This window comes from Tamandua tetradactyla, chromosome 18 (assembly GCF_023851605.1).
Source record: "Tamandua tetradactyla isolate mTamTet1 chromosome 18, mTamTet1.pri, whole genome shotgun sequence".
Taxonomy (NCBI): Eukaryota; Metazoa; Chordata; class Mammalia; order Pilosa; family Myrmecophagidae; genus Tamandua; species Tamandua tetradactyla.
The window spans coordinates 15,609,465-15,623,937 of NC_135344.1; positions in this window are offsets into that span (position 1 = coordinate 15,609,465).

A 14,473-nucleotide genomic window follows, 5' to 3' on the forward strand; every position below is an offset into this window, starting at 1 on the left:
ATCATGTACCAGCAACAACTGGACATCAATAGAGACCACCTTTCATGCTCCCTGCATCAACCACATGGGCTACCACATCAGTTGGGCCATATTGGCAGGTCACAAATTCTGGCGACCTGGTGGCAAGTGGACTGTATTGGCCCCCTTCTGCTCTGAGATGGGGTGAGGTATGCTTTTACTGCTGCAGACATGGCTGTAGGACTTTTGTTAGCCCCATCCAGGACCATCATCAGGACAGCATGTGAATGTTCCACCAACCCCACAGGTGTGGACCTTATTGAAAGAATTAATGGTTTCTTAAAGGAACACCTAAAGGAGGTAGAGGTCCTTGCAGCAGTGGACTGAAAGGCTCTATCAGGCTTTAACTCCAGGGGCTGCAGCCCCAGCTCCTGTTGAAATGTTAACAGAAGGACCAATGCAGGCTCTGAAAGTACAAATGAAAGGGCCTCCTGCTTACAGCCTAAAAGGAAGAATAATAATAATTTGTTGTTGCCTGTGCCTCAGACCATACAAAATGGGGAAGCAAGGTCAATTGGCCTTGGTGCTGGCCTATGCAATTATGTTGCTTAAGAATCTTAAGTTCCTGGGGAATAGGAGTTACCAAATTATTGTAATAAGTCCGCAATTTATTCAGAAAGTACCAATTGAAATCTTTATCAATAATCTGGGGTCTCCTATTCCCATGAGATCTTTATGTATGACTATGTGGACCCTTCTTATGCCTAGATTAACAATTGATGTAACAGTGGAGGACTCTGTTTAAAATTTCCCCATGATGTGCTTCTGCCTTGTCACACAGTGGAACTCCAGTGTGTATAAGGTAAGACCCTTTATTATTCCCCATAAGCATCTTTCTTTTCACCCATACCACTCTAGCAAATGCCTTTCTGCAGTGGGCTGCAGCAATAACTCAGGCCCCAAAGCGTACTCAACATTGGGTTTGCAGAGACTTGCCATCTTCAGGTGCTACCAGCCTTTGTTGAACTGTGCCCCCACAAATTGGACTGCATGGAATACCCTCCTGGCCTGGAAGAATTCAATACATCAGAAAATCTGAAAAAGAATCTTCTCCTTTATAGGGCATTGTAAGTGGAGACAGCCCTATGTCCCTGCTGCCTTATATAACTCTGTACCCCATACTCCTAGTAATTAGGAAATGGTTTGATTCCCATTCTTGGCCATGGTGGCATCTCTTTGTGGGGTTGTTATCTCTATGCGGGGGTATTCCTCTAGTTCTGTTGTATATTGTTGTGGAATATGGATGCCATGTCTATCCTGTTGTCAATATCATCTGCTGCGTGGGTGTAGATTGTTAGAATTCAGGACCAAGTCTTCCCATCCACATTGAGAGCAGGTCATTGCACATAGCCACCTACATGACCAAGACAGACATCAAAGGTCATCAGACTTTCTCAGGGGAGAAAGGATGTACAAATGGTAACATAAACCATGCTTTGAAACTCCCATCCCTGATCACAGCTAACAGAAATTTCTTTGAAATTTCTTTGTCCTGAACTCTTATAATCTGCTCTCTGGCACCCCCTGGCTTTTGTGGAGCACTAACCTTCATTTTCCACCACCTGCTGCCACCATGGAAGAGTTTCTCCTGTTTGTAAGTCCTAATAAAATTCATGCCTAACTCTGTGCCTGATGTGTCCTTTGATCTTTGGGCTGCCTTGACCCTAGCCCTCCAAGGTTGGAATAGCACCTAAATTAATATGGCAACTAAAACAATAAGAGAGAGGTTAGAACATGCATTTATGAACTTCTTAAATTGTTGTAACATGGTATATCAAGAAATGGTGCCCAATATTTAATATTTTATGTTGTTTCAATGAATTTTACTTCTATGTGCATCACACTAATGTGTCCATGTCAATGTATATACTTAGAAACCTGCTCCTTTATTTTAGCGATACAATATCAATATTGACTTCTGTTTCTTTAATTATTATTATCCTGAATTTTCTTCCTTAACTACACTCTTCAACAATATTTTATCTTTCATTAATTATTCAACTTTCTCCTTGAAATTTTTCTATTAAAATTTTATTTAATGCATATATTTCTAAGGACAATAGAACATTGATATTTCTAATATTTAACTCTTTAAAAAATCTAAAAAGTAACTTTTATCTTTAATATGATATATAAATACATTCTTTTAAAAAATCTTTATGTTCACACATTTGAATTTAGAATATAACTCTTTTTATAAATAGAGTTTTTGAATTGTCGTTGTACCTTCATATTGATTTTTGATTGTTTAAGAAGTTAGGTTAAATAGAAAAATAATAAATGTCTTATCTATTTGCACATGCTTATACTATGAAGGGAGATGTTGCGTCTCATCCTTTAGAACAGTGGCAATTTCGGTGCAGAGGGCATTGGGTAATGTTTGGAGTCCTATTTGGTTTTCATGAATGGATGATAGGAGTTGCTACTGGCATCTAGTTGGCAGAGGACAGGGATGCTATACATCCTACAATGCATGGACAGGTCCAACAACAAATAATTATCCAGTCCAAAATATCAATAGAGCCAACATTGTAAAACACTGACTTACAACACGTGATAAGTAGTTCCAGTCAGATACAGATTCCAGATTACTAAAACGGGTACTGCTTTTAATATTCATTATAGTCATCAATTTATTAATTTAACTTAGCCTTGTGAAGTATCATTTTATTCTTTTAATATCAAAATCTATTATTCAAACCTTGATGTCAATAATTAAACATAGTAAAAAGATAATTCATGAATAACATGAATTACTAAAACTAAAGAGAAAATTAGTAACTGGAAAAGTTTTATATCTATTAAAGAAATTCAATTCTTAGTTTAAAATTTTCCAGTGAAAAAAATTCCAGAACCAGAGATTTCACAGGCAAATTCCACCAATCAAATAATAAAGAAGTAATACTAATTACATACATTGTCTTGAAGACTTTTGAAGTGCAGAGATATCTTTCACACTCACTTTGAGTACTAAACATTCAGACACTATTTTATCTGAGTAAATACATTATAACATTATATTCAATGGTATTTTTTCAAATTTTCTTTAATCTTTCTTCCATTTATTATATAAAATAAAGTGTCAATCTTCTAAATAAATATAGGGTTCATTAAGAAGCATCCAGGTAACAAGGTTTAAGACCTAAAGTCACATCTAATCAAAACCTGAAACAAAATAGAGAATTTAAACATAGCCATAAGAGAATATTGAAATAAATATTTTATGTGTTCAATATTTTCACCATTTTTGTTCTCATATTGTTACCTATTTGACTGACATTAAAACTCTTCAGCATCTGGCTTAATATAAAATTATATGATAGTCTTACAGAAAACATGCTCAAAAATTCTCTACCTTTCCCAATTTTCTATCTGGTCACATAGTAATTAACAGCAGTAATGTTAAAGATGAAAAACTGAAGTTCAGTACTGTAAGACTCTGCCTTATGATCAAATAGCTAATTGCAGAAAATCTCTTACTAGAAACTTTTATCTTTATACAATCCCAAAACCAATTTTGACAAAATTGGTAAATCAAGAGCAACATCAGCAATTCTGCCTTCCTAATTTGTGAAAATCTCTATCTCCTAGTGTATTCAGCCTGCATTAGATTATTGTATTGTTTTCCAGTAGTAGACACATTCAACTCTTGAATTCCATTTATATAAATGTATTTGATTTTATCCAATGCAACTATGTTCCTATGTATTTAAATTTTACTATTATCTGCAAAAATCTTTTTAGAATTCTTCCTACTATATCATGTGCCCATTAGGGCTGGAGTAGGGGAGCTGAAGCAATGATACTACAACTTTAGGAAGTAGATTTATAAAATAACTATAAGTGTAGCTATTTACACATAAAGCTGACTGAATAGAATAGAAACCAAAGAGGTTTTTGAGAGAGTTGTACAGCCAAATTATCCACCTGCCTATGTCTCAATAAATTGTGATTATTCAAGACTTAAAATGACTCTTTCATTTCCTGAGAAAGTTGCATAGTCCTGTTGGGGGTGTGATCTCCAATCCAATTTAGACACAGCCAGGAAGAATGGTGGAGGAGGGTGGGGCAGGACGTGGAAAGAAACTGCCAGAAGTGGGGCCAACATCCACAGAGAAAAATGAGTGGGAAGCCTCTACTACAGAGCAGAATTAAGGCTTATCCTAGGAGTATTTTGTACCTTTAGGGTAAGCGCCTTTGCAATGCCTACAAGAGTTAAGAATTTCTACATTATCAGTGACTCCTCTATATCACCCTTTTAGAAGATTGACTTATGTACCCCCAAAAGACATAATTAAATCTTAATCTGTGCTTCTGTGGGTGTGAACTCATTGTAAATAGTACCTTGGAACAGTGATTTGGGACAGAATTCCTAGAATGAGCTGCAACTCAGCATCAAGGAATTGAGAAAACCTTTTGACCAAAAGGGGAAAGTGAGAAATAAGACAAAATAAAGTGTCAGTGACAGAGAGATTTCAAACAAAGTCGAGAGTTTATCCTGGGAGTTATTCTTTTTAATATAGATACCCTATTTTTAGTTTAAGGTGTATTAGAGAGACTAGAGGGAAGTGCCTGAAACTATAGAGTTGTGTTCCAGTAGCCATGTTTCTTGAAGATGAATGTATAATAATATAGCTTTTGCAATGTGACTATGTGATTGTAAAACCTTTTGTCTGATGCTCCTTTTATCTATGGTATGAACAGATGAGTAAAAAATATGGATTAAAAATGAATAAATAATAGAGGGAACAAATGTTAAAAAACAAATAAAAATGGGAGAGCTGGGGCTAGAACCCAGCTCCCTGTGACTCCAGGATAAGTGCTCTTAGCCATGACACTGCACTGACTCCATATGATACATATTTGTGAGATGTTTTGATTATCCCTGTGGCAAACATAATTATATGTAAACTTTAAGAACAAAATATGTTGTATAAATGGTATATACAATGGCTTGCTATATGAGAACTCCAGGTAATATTGAACTACTTGTAGTTCCTCAATGCCTGCCTTACCTGCTTTCCCAAACCTTTAAGGTTTTCTTTCTATTAGCCCGTTTCATGGAATCACCTAAAAAAAACAAAAGAAGGGAAATGCAAAGTAAGTAAGAAAATGTCACAGGAAGAAATGAGATTCTGGAAGTGAGCAGAAACCAGAAGAGCATACACAGTGAAAGAGAGAGATTTCCATGTGATAAGAGTCAGAGATGCAAGCCAAGGAACCCCGAGGGTTATAGCAAGCCAGTACCAGAATTCTACTGGCTTTGGGGAGAATGGGTAGTCCTGACAGTGTCTTGAATTTAGGCTTCTAGCCTCCCAAACTTGGGACAGTCAAATTCCTGTTATTAAGACAACCATTTTTGTGGTATTTGTCATAGCAGCCTGGCAAACTAAAGCAAAGCTATCATTCTTTTCTAACTTATCGTGGTTTCTATCACTGTTCTATCATTGCATGTGGCTGGTTTGAGCTTTGAGAAGAGCAGATTTCTAATATGCAGATTTCTAGATGAGAAGACCCACATCTGGACATGACAAAAACAATGTCATTTAGAGTCCCCAGAACGTGAGTTGAATCACTGAATAGAATTTTGTATTGTCCCAGAGGCGAGAGTGTGTCTGGAAGTAAAGAAAGGAAGAGTGAACTGAATATTTAAAGTATAGCCAGATAGCCAGGGGCTGCCTCCCTAATATTGCTGGTTCTTCTTCTAGGAACCTAAAACTATTTCTCTGACCCAATCCATTGAAGCGCCATGACATGAGAACAGAAGTGCCATTTGCCAGGTCCAGATTGAGGTGGAAATGTGAAGAATCAGAGCATAAACCATCACTCTTTCTCTCTCTAGGGCCTGACCGAAGGCATCATTCAATGCAGTTATAACTGTTTTGGTTTATGCATCATTCAACATAGTTTTAACTGGAGTGAGAAGACATGAGACAAAGTACCAGCCTATTTTTCATAACCTGTAGGAGAAATAATCATTTGCTTTTCTTAAATCATTAGTTTCTAAGCTTCTATGATTTTGGGTGTCTGTTTTTTTTTTGACTACAGTCTAATTTTATCTGTCCTTATGGATATAATCATTTACTGAAAATTACTCACATAGTGCGGAGATTTAAAAAAGATGTATATTTTTATTCAGCATGATTTTCTTTGTTAATTAATTCAGGCATGATTTGTAAGATTCATAATAATTTTATACTTAGCATATGCCTCTATCACTGCATATAGAAGAAACTATCATAGAAATTAATTTTTATAGTCAATACTAAGGAAAAATACATTCATTAAAGGGAAAAAATTTGTTATAAAAGAGGCAATGAGTAGTGAATTGTGCTCTTGATAATAAGTGCAAACAAGCATTGATGATGCCCACTAGCCAGTGCAACTTTGCAAAATGTCAAATTCATTCGTTTTACAGAAGTTTTTTCCCCCAGTGACAATGTGATTTTTAGACACAGAAACTATCTCATAAGGTATATTTCCCACTTAAGAGTGTTTCTCAGTGAGATGCAATCAGTGAAGCAATTGTTATCTTGCTGCAACAACTCCTACTGAGAGAATATAGGAACAAAAAATATAGCTTATATAGTAGCTATCAATTTTACTGGTGAAGAAAACAACTACTATTCATTGGTTTAGGTTAGAAATACTTTTACTACAGATTTCCTTAACCTGAAAATGTTCTTCTTGGGATTTTCTGGAAGATGCATTGAAATGGAAAAAAGTAAGTGTTTGGATATGAATCAAGGTTTGTTGCTTCCGAGGAACTGAATTTATTTTTTATAATATATAGCAAAAGAAAAAAATTACTAAGAAAGATCAAAACAGTTTGTACAGTGAAATTAGATTTAGTTTATCAAAAGACTAAGAGCATTTCAAATAAAATGATTTCATCTGTGTCTCCAATAAAATTTTATGCCAAATAATAGTTGAATTGACCAGGAATTTAACATTAAGAACTTCTCAAATACCTTATGATTTAGCATGCATTTATAATGGTTACACATAAAAAAAGGTTGATATTCAGTTGCATTAGGTAAATTCACTCATACATGAATGTAGTTATATTTCAAATTTTAGTTTGCTGAATAGTAGAAAATATCAATTTCATTTTGAACATGAATGAAAAATGTGCTACAGTATTTCCTTGTCTCTGCAAGGAGACATACAAATATAAATAATTTTGAAGAATAATTTTATTTCTAACCTTGAATATTTATAGTAAGTGAATGCTTATATGGAAATACTCAAAAACAAGTCCAGGAAGCTAGGAAACTTGACAAGAAATCATGTTAGATAACCTATTAATGTTTCCCAGTGGGATTGTTCAAATGGCCCATTGCCAACCTTATAAAGTATAGTGTCGCAGCTTATACAGAACTGCCTTTATCATGTCCTATAAACTTTCATAGTTTTGATACTTTATTGAGTATCCTGGATGCCACTAAAGCAATTTAATTCTTTGCACTATCCAACTAAGTCAAGTGTCTTTTATTTAGTTGTAGAGTTCAAGTACAAATATCCAAACTAATGAATTAAGATGTGTGTGGAAACTCTGGTTATGTATGCTTTCTGAAGTGCACTGTGATCATTTTAATATGAAGTGCAAGTTAAGCTGGTAAAAGCACCGTTGACTGTAGTGAGAGTGCTTTTGACAATATTAGATATCAAGCTGAATTATAATCACGTACAATTGACAACTATAAACCTTGGCGATAAAAGAGCAAGATCAGAACTGAAAGAAGCATGCATCTTCAATTTAGGCAAATGGAAATGCTTGCCTTCCAGAGGTTTAAGGAAAAGCCCCAAGTTTTGAGATTCTTAATGCTTACCTTTCCTAAGTTTCAATTTGACACTAGAATTTCCTTTTAAATAAAGTGATGTTCATAGTCTATCTTTTATTTTAGCTTTAATTAGGCTTAAGGGGCACCAAAGCCTCTACTGTGCAATCCTCTCCGGCTTCAGCTGAAACAAGTGTCACTCCAGAGGATGTTATCAGAAAACACAGTCCTAAATAGTCAGGCCCGCCTGACCCTGTATCAAACAGAGAAATGATTCTCCTTATTTTGCTGAGAAGGTGAGTATATTAAAGATTGATCATCAAGGAACTGGAGGAAAGACTTTCCAAGACCAGTTTGGCGTGGGCAGGGTGGTTTGGGCTTTTATAATCCCAAACACACAAAGATATGGCAAAGATCCAGAAAAAGCAGAAAATAAATAAATAAATAAATAAACCTAAATAAAAGTCACAGGATTAATTAAAATTGGGTAACGGTCTCTTGCTTCGTTTTGTTTGGTCAGCATAGTCTGTTGTCTGGTTGGCCCTTCTTTCTTCGTTGCCCACTCACTCAGCCTTTAATCTTGTCCTTCAAGAGGAAGCTGCGGATATTAGTCCGTATGCTTCACTCTTGCAGCCAGAGCAAGCGAGGGCTTCCGGGAATAGAGTGTATTGAGATTAGACCAACAGTAAACTATTTCAACAAGGGCTTTTTATGCTGAAAATAACTCACAGCTCCTTGAGTGAAGTGATGATACTAAAGGATTATATATAGTATTTTTTATTTGCCTGGCCATCAACCTCCCCCCCCTTTTTTTTTTTTTTTTATTAATTAAAAAAAGAATTAACAAAACAATTAGAAATCATTCCAATCTACATGTACAATCAGTAATTCTTAATAACATCACATAGTTGCATATTCATCATTTCTTAGTACATTTGCATCGATTTAGAAAAAGAAATAAAAAGACAACAGAATAAGAATTAAAACAATAATAGAAAGAAAAAAAAAAAAAACCTATACCTCACATGCAGCTTCATTCAGTATTTTAACTTAATTGCATTACAATTGGGTAGTATTGTGCTGTCCATTTCTGAGTTTTTATATCCAGTCCCGTTGTACAGTCTGTATCCCTTCAGCTCCAATTATCCCTTATCTTTTTTTTTTTTTAATTAACGGAAAAAAAGAAATTAACCCAACATTTAGAGATCATACCATTCTACATATGCAATCATTAATTCTTAACATCATCACATAGATGCATGATCATCATTTCTTAGTACATATGCATTGGTTTAGAAGAACTAGCAACATAACCGAAAAAGATATAGAATGTTAGTATAGAGAAAAAAATAAAAGTAATAATAGTAAAATCAAAACAAAACAAAACAAAACAAAACAAAAACCTATAGCTCAGATGCAGCTTCATTCAGTGTTTTAACATGATTACTTTACGATTAGGTATTATTGTGCTGTCCATTTTTGAGTTTTTTTATCTAGTCCTGTTACACCGTCTGTATCCCTTCAACTCCAATTGGCCATTATCTTACCCTGTTTCTACCTCCTGCTGGACTCTGTTATCAAGGACATATTCCAAATTTATTCTCGAATGTCTGTTCACATCAGTGGGACCATACAGTATTTGTCCTTTAGTTTTTGGCTAGACTCACTCAGCATAATGTTCTCTAGGTCCATCCATGTTATTACATGCTTCATAAGTTTATCCTGTCTTAAAGCTGCATAGTATTCCATCGTATGTATATACCACAGTTTGTTTAGCCACTCTTCTGTTGATGGAGATTTCGGCTGTTTCCATCTCTTTGCAATTGTAAATAACGCTGCTATAAACATTGGTGTGCAAATGTCCGTTTGTGTCTTTGCTCTTAAGTCCTTTGAGTATATTCCCAGCAATGGTATTACTGGGTCGTATGGCAATTCTATATTCAGCTTTTTGAGGAACCGCCAAACTGCCTTCCACAGTGGTTGCACCCTTTGACATCCCCACCAACAGTGGATAAATGTGCCTCTTCGCATCCTCTCCAGCACTTGTCATTTTCTGTTTTGTTGATAATGGCCATTCTGGTGGGTGTGAGATGATATCTCATTGTGGTTTTGATTTGCATTTCTCTAATGGCCAGGGACATTGAGCATCTCTTCATGTGCCTTTTGGCCATTTGTATTTCCTCTTCTGATAGGTGTCTGTTTAAGTCTTTTTCCCATTTTGTAATTGGGTTGGCTGTCTTTTTGTTGTTGAGTTGAATAATCTCTTTATAAATTCTGGATACTAGACCTTTGTCTGATATATCATTTCCAAATATTGTCTCCCATTGTGAAGGCTGTCTTTCTACTTTCTTGATGAAGTTCTTTGATGCACAAAAGTGTTTAATTTTGAGGAGTTCCCATTTATTTATTTCCTTCTTCAGTGCTCTTGCTTTAGGTTTAAGGTCCATAAAACCGCCTCCAGTTGTAAGATCCATAAGATATCTCCCAACATTTTCCTCTAACTGTTTTATGGTCTTAGACCTAATGTTTAGATCTTTGATCCATTTTGAGTTAACTTTTGTATAGGGTGTGAGAGATGGGTCTTCTTTCATTCTTTTGCATATGGATATCCAGTTCTCTAGGCACCATTTATTGAAGAGACTGTTCTGTCCCAGGTGAGTTGGCTTGACTGCCTTATCAAAGATCAAATGTCCATAGATGAGAGGGTCTATATCTGAGCACTCTATTCGATTCCATTGGTCGATATATCTATCTTTATGCCAATACCATGCTGTTTTGACCACTGTGGCTTCATAATATGCCTTAAAGTCAGGCAGCGCGAGACCTCCAGCTTCGTTTTTTTTCCTCAAGATGCTTTTAGCAATTCGGGGCACCCTGCCCTTCCAGATAAATTTGCTTATTGGTTTTTCTATTTCTGAAAAATAAGTTGTTGGGATTTTGATTGGTATTGCATTGAATCTGTAAATCAATTTAGGTAGGATTGACATCTTAACTATATTTAGTCTTCCAATCCATGAACACGGTATGCCCTTCCATCTATTTAGGTCTTCTGTGATTTCTTTTAGCAGTTTTTTGTAGTTTTCTTTATATAGGTTTTTTGTCTCTTTAGTTAAGTTTATTCCTAGGTATTTTATTCTTTTAGTTGCAATTGTAAATGGGATTCGTTTCTGATTTCCCCCTCAGTTTGTTCATTACTAGTGTATAGAAATGCTACAGATTTTTTTTTTTATTATTTTTTTATTTTTTTATTTTTTTTTATTTTTTAATTTTTTTTATTAACGGAAAGAAAAAAAAAAAAGAAATTAACACAACATTTAGAAATCATACCATTCTACATATGCACTCAGTAATTCTTAACATCATCACATAGATGCATGATCATTGTTTCTTAGTACATTTGCATCGGTTTAGAGGAACTAGCAACACAACAGAAAAAGATATAAAATGTTAATATAAAGAAAAGAAATAAAAGTAGTAGTAATAGTAAAAAACAACAACAACGAACAAACCAACAAGCAAACAAAAACAAAAAAAACCCTATAGCTCAGATGCAGCTTCATTCAGTATTTTAACATGATTACTTTACAATTAGGTATTATTGTGCTGTCCATTTTTGAGTTTTTGTATCTAGTCCTGTTGCACAGTCTGTATCCCTTCAGCTTCAATTACCCATTGTCTTACCCTGTTTCTAACTCCTGCTGAACTCTGTTACCAATGACATATTTCAAGTTTATTCTCGAATGTCCGTTCACATCAGTGGGACCATACAGTATTTGTCCTTTAGTTTTTGGCTGGATTCACTCAGCATAATATTCTCTAGGTCCATCCATGTTATTACATGGTTCATAAGTTTATCTTGTCTTAAAGCTGCATAATATTCCATCGTATGTATATACCACAGTTTGTTTAGCCACTCTTCTGTTGATGGAGATTTTGGCTGTTTCCATCTCTTTGCAATTGTAAATAACGCTGCTATAAACATTGGTGTGCAAATGTCCGTTTGTGTCTTTGCCCTTAAGTCCTTTGAGTAGATACCTAGCAATGGTATTGCTGGGTCGTATGGCAATTCTATATTCAGCTTTTTGAGGAACCGCCAAACTGCCTTCCACAGTGGTTGCACCCTTTGACATTCCCACCAACAGTGGATAAGTGTGCCTCTTTCTCCGCATCCTCTCCAGCACTTGTCATTTTCTGTTTTGTTGATAATGGCCATTCTGGTGGGTGTGAGATGATATCTCATTGTGGTTTTGATTTGCATTTCTCTAATGGCCAGGGACATTGAGCATCTCTTCATGTGCCTCTTGGCCATCCGTATTTCTTCTTCTGGTAGGTGTCTGTTTAAGTCTTTTTCCCATTTTGTAATTGGGTTGGCTGTCTTTTTGTTGTTGAGTTGAATAATCTCTTTATAAATTCTGGATACTAGACCTTTGTCTGATATGTCGTTTCCAAATATTGTCTCCCATTGTGTAGGCTGTCTTTCTACTTTCTTGATGAAGTTCTTTGATGCACAAAAGTGTTTAATTTTGAGGAGTTCCCATTTATTTATTTCCTTCTTCAGTGCTCTTGCTTTAGGTTTAAGGTCCATAAAACCACCTCCAGTTGTAAGATCCATAAGATATCTCCCAACATTTTCCTCTATCTGTTTTATGGTCTTAGACCTAATGTTTAGATCTTTGATCCATTTTGAGTTAACTTTTGTATAGGGTGTGAGAGATGGGTCTTCTTTCATTCTTTTTCATATGGATATCCAGTTCTCTAGGCACCATTTATTGAAGAGACTGCTCTGTCCCAGGTGAGTTGGCTTGACTGCCTTATCAAAGATCAAATGTCCATAGATGAGAGGGTCTATATCTGAGCACTCTATTCGATTCCATTGGTCGATATATCTATCTTTATGCCAATACCATGCTGTTTTGACCACTGTGGCTTCATAATATGCCTTAAAGTCAGGCAGCGCGAGACCTCCAGCTTCGTTTTTTTTCCTCAAGATGCTTTTAGCAATTCGGGGCACCCTGCCCTTCCAGATAAATTTGCTTATTGGTTTTTCTATTTCTGAAAAATAAGTTGTTGGGATTTTGATTGGTATTGCATTGAATCTGTAAATCAATTTAGGTAGGATTGACATCTTAACTATATTTAGTCTTCCAATCCATGAACACGGTATGCCCTTCCATCTATTTAGGTCTTCTGTGATTTCTTTTAGCAGTTTTTTGTAGTTTTCTTTATATAGGTTTTTTGTCTCTTTAGTTAAGTTTATTCCTAGGTATTTTATTCTTTTAGTTGCAATTGTAAATGGGATTCGTTTCTTGATTTCCCCCTCAGTTTGTTCATTACTAGTGTATAGAAATGCTACAGATTTTTGAATGTTGATCTTGTAACCTGCTACTTTGCTGTACTCATTTATTAGCTCTAGTAGTTTTGTTGTGGATTTTTCCGGGTTTTCGACGTATAGTATCATATCGTCTGCAAACAGTGATAGTTTTACTTCTTCCTTTCCAATTTTGATGCCTTGTATTTCTTTTTGTTGTCTAATTGCTCTGGCTAGAACCTCCAACACAATGTTGAATAATAGTGGTGATAGTGGACATCCTTGTCTTGTTCCTGATCTTAGGGGGAAAGTTTTCAAATTTTCCCCATTGAACCTCCCCCCCTTTTAAGTGAAATTTTCTTATTCTTAAGAAACAGCGTTTTGTGAGCATTTCTTATAAAGGGAGAATGGGTGAGGGTCAAATTTTTCTGTAATTAATTCCTGCTGACCAAGGATGAAGAAGTTCTTATATTAATCTAGAAGATCCTCTGGACGTAAATTTACACACACAATACAGGCACCAGTAAGACAAACAGAAAAAAAGCCACACTAATAAAAGATATCCTCTATTTCATAGGTGAACTCATTAACCACTTAGGCAATAAGTCCAGTTTACTATAATCTTTAATATGATCCATATTATTTTGCAAATGACTTAGTGTTGTAGAGATATTGTTAAATTTATTCAGTATATATGTGCAACATTTAATACTAATTCGTGCACAAGTTTGTTTATTTCCTGAGTTCCGTTGGGTGTTAAGCTTATGATATTGCCTATGCTGGCCTCTCATAGAAGTAGGCTTTAGCATTAATTGTGTCTTTTTAGTTTGAACCACATCACTCTGGCAATCGTAGCTCTGGGAGGAACGTTCTTTGTACAGTTGTTGTATTTCAGCATCGTTGGTCTTCAGAGAAACAGGATGGTGGGCTCCAGGGTTCCATACACCTGTCTGACCGCACGCTCCAGCGTGATGCAACAGAGCAAGTCTGGAGGCAGTGTCCACTGAAGAGCTAAAACCAGTGAGCTTTTCCTGGCAGGCAGAGCTAAAGCTGTCTATGGTGGAAAGGTGTTTGCAGTTTCAGCATGTTGTCTTCTGCTTCTGGAACACACTCATGTAATGCAGCCAATACCTTTATAATTTTAGGGGCCACAGTAACAGGTCTAGCCAATAACTCAGGATGGTTCACACCATGCACAGCCCTAGGAGCCTAATCCACACATGGAAGCACTTCAGTTAAAAGCAAGATCTAATTTTTTCCCCTCATATCTTTACTAGCATTATGTTAGTTACTGGGTAGAACGTAATTTATATACTTGTCATGCTTTTTTCTCAAAATCTCTTTTTGGTTTGCAAGATAACCTGCA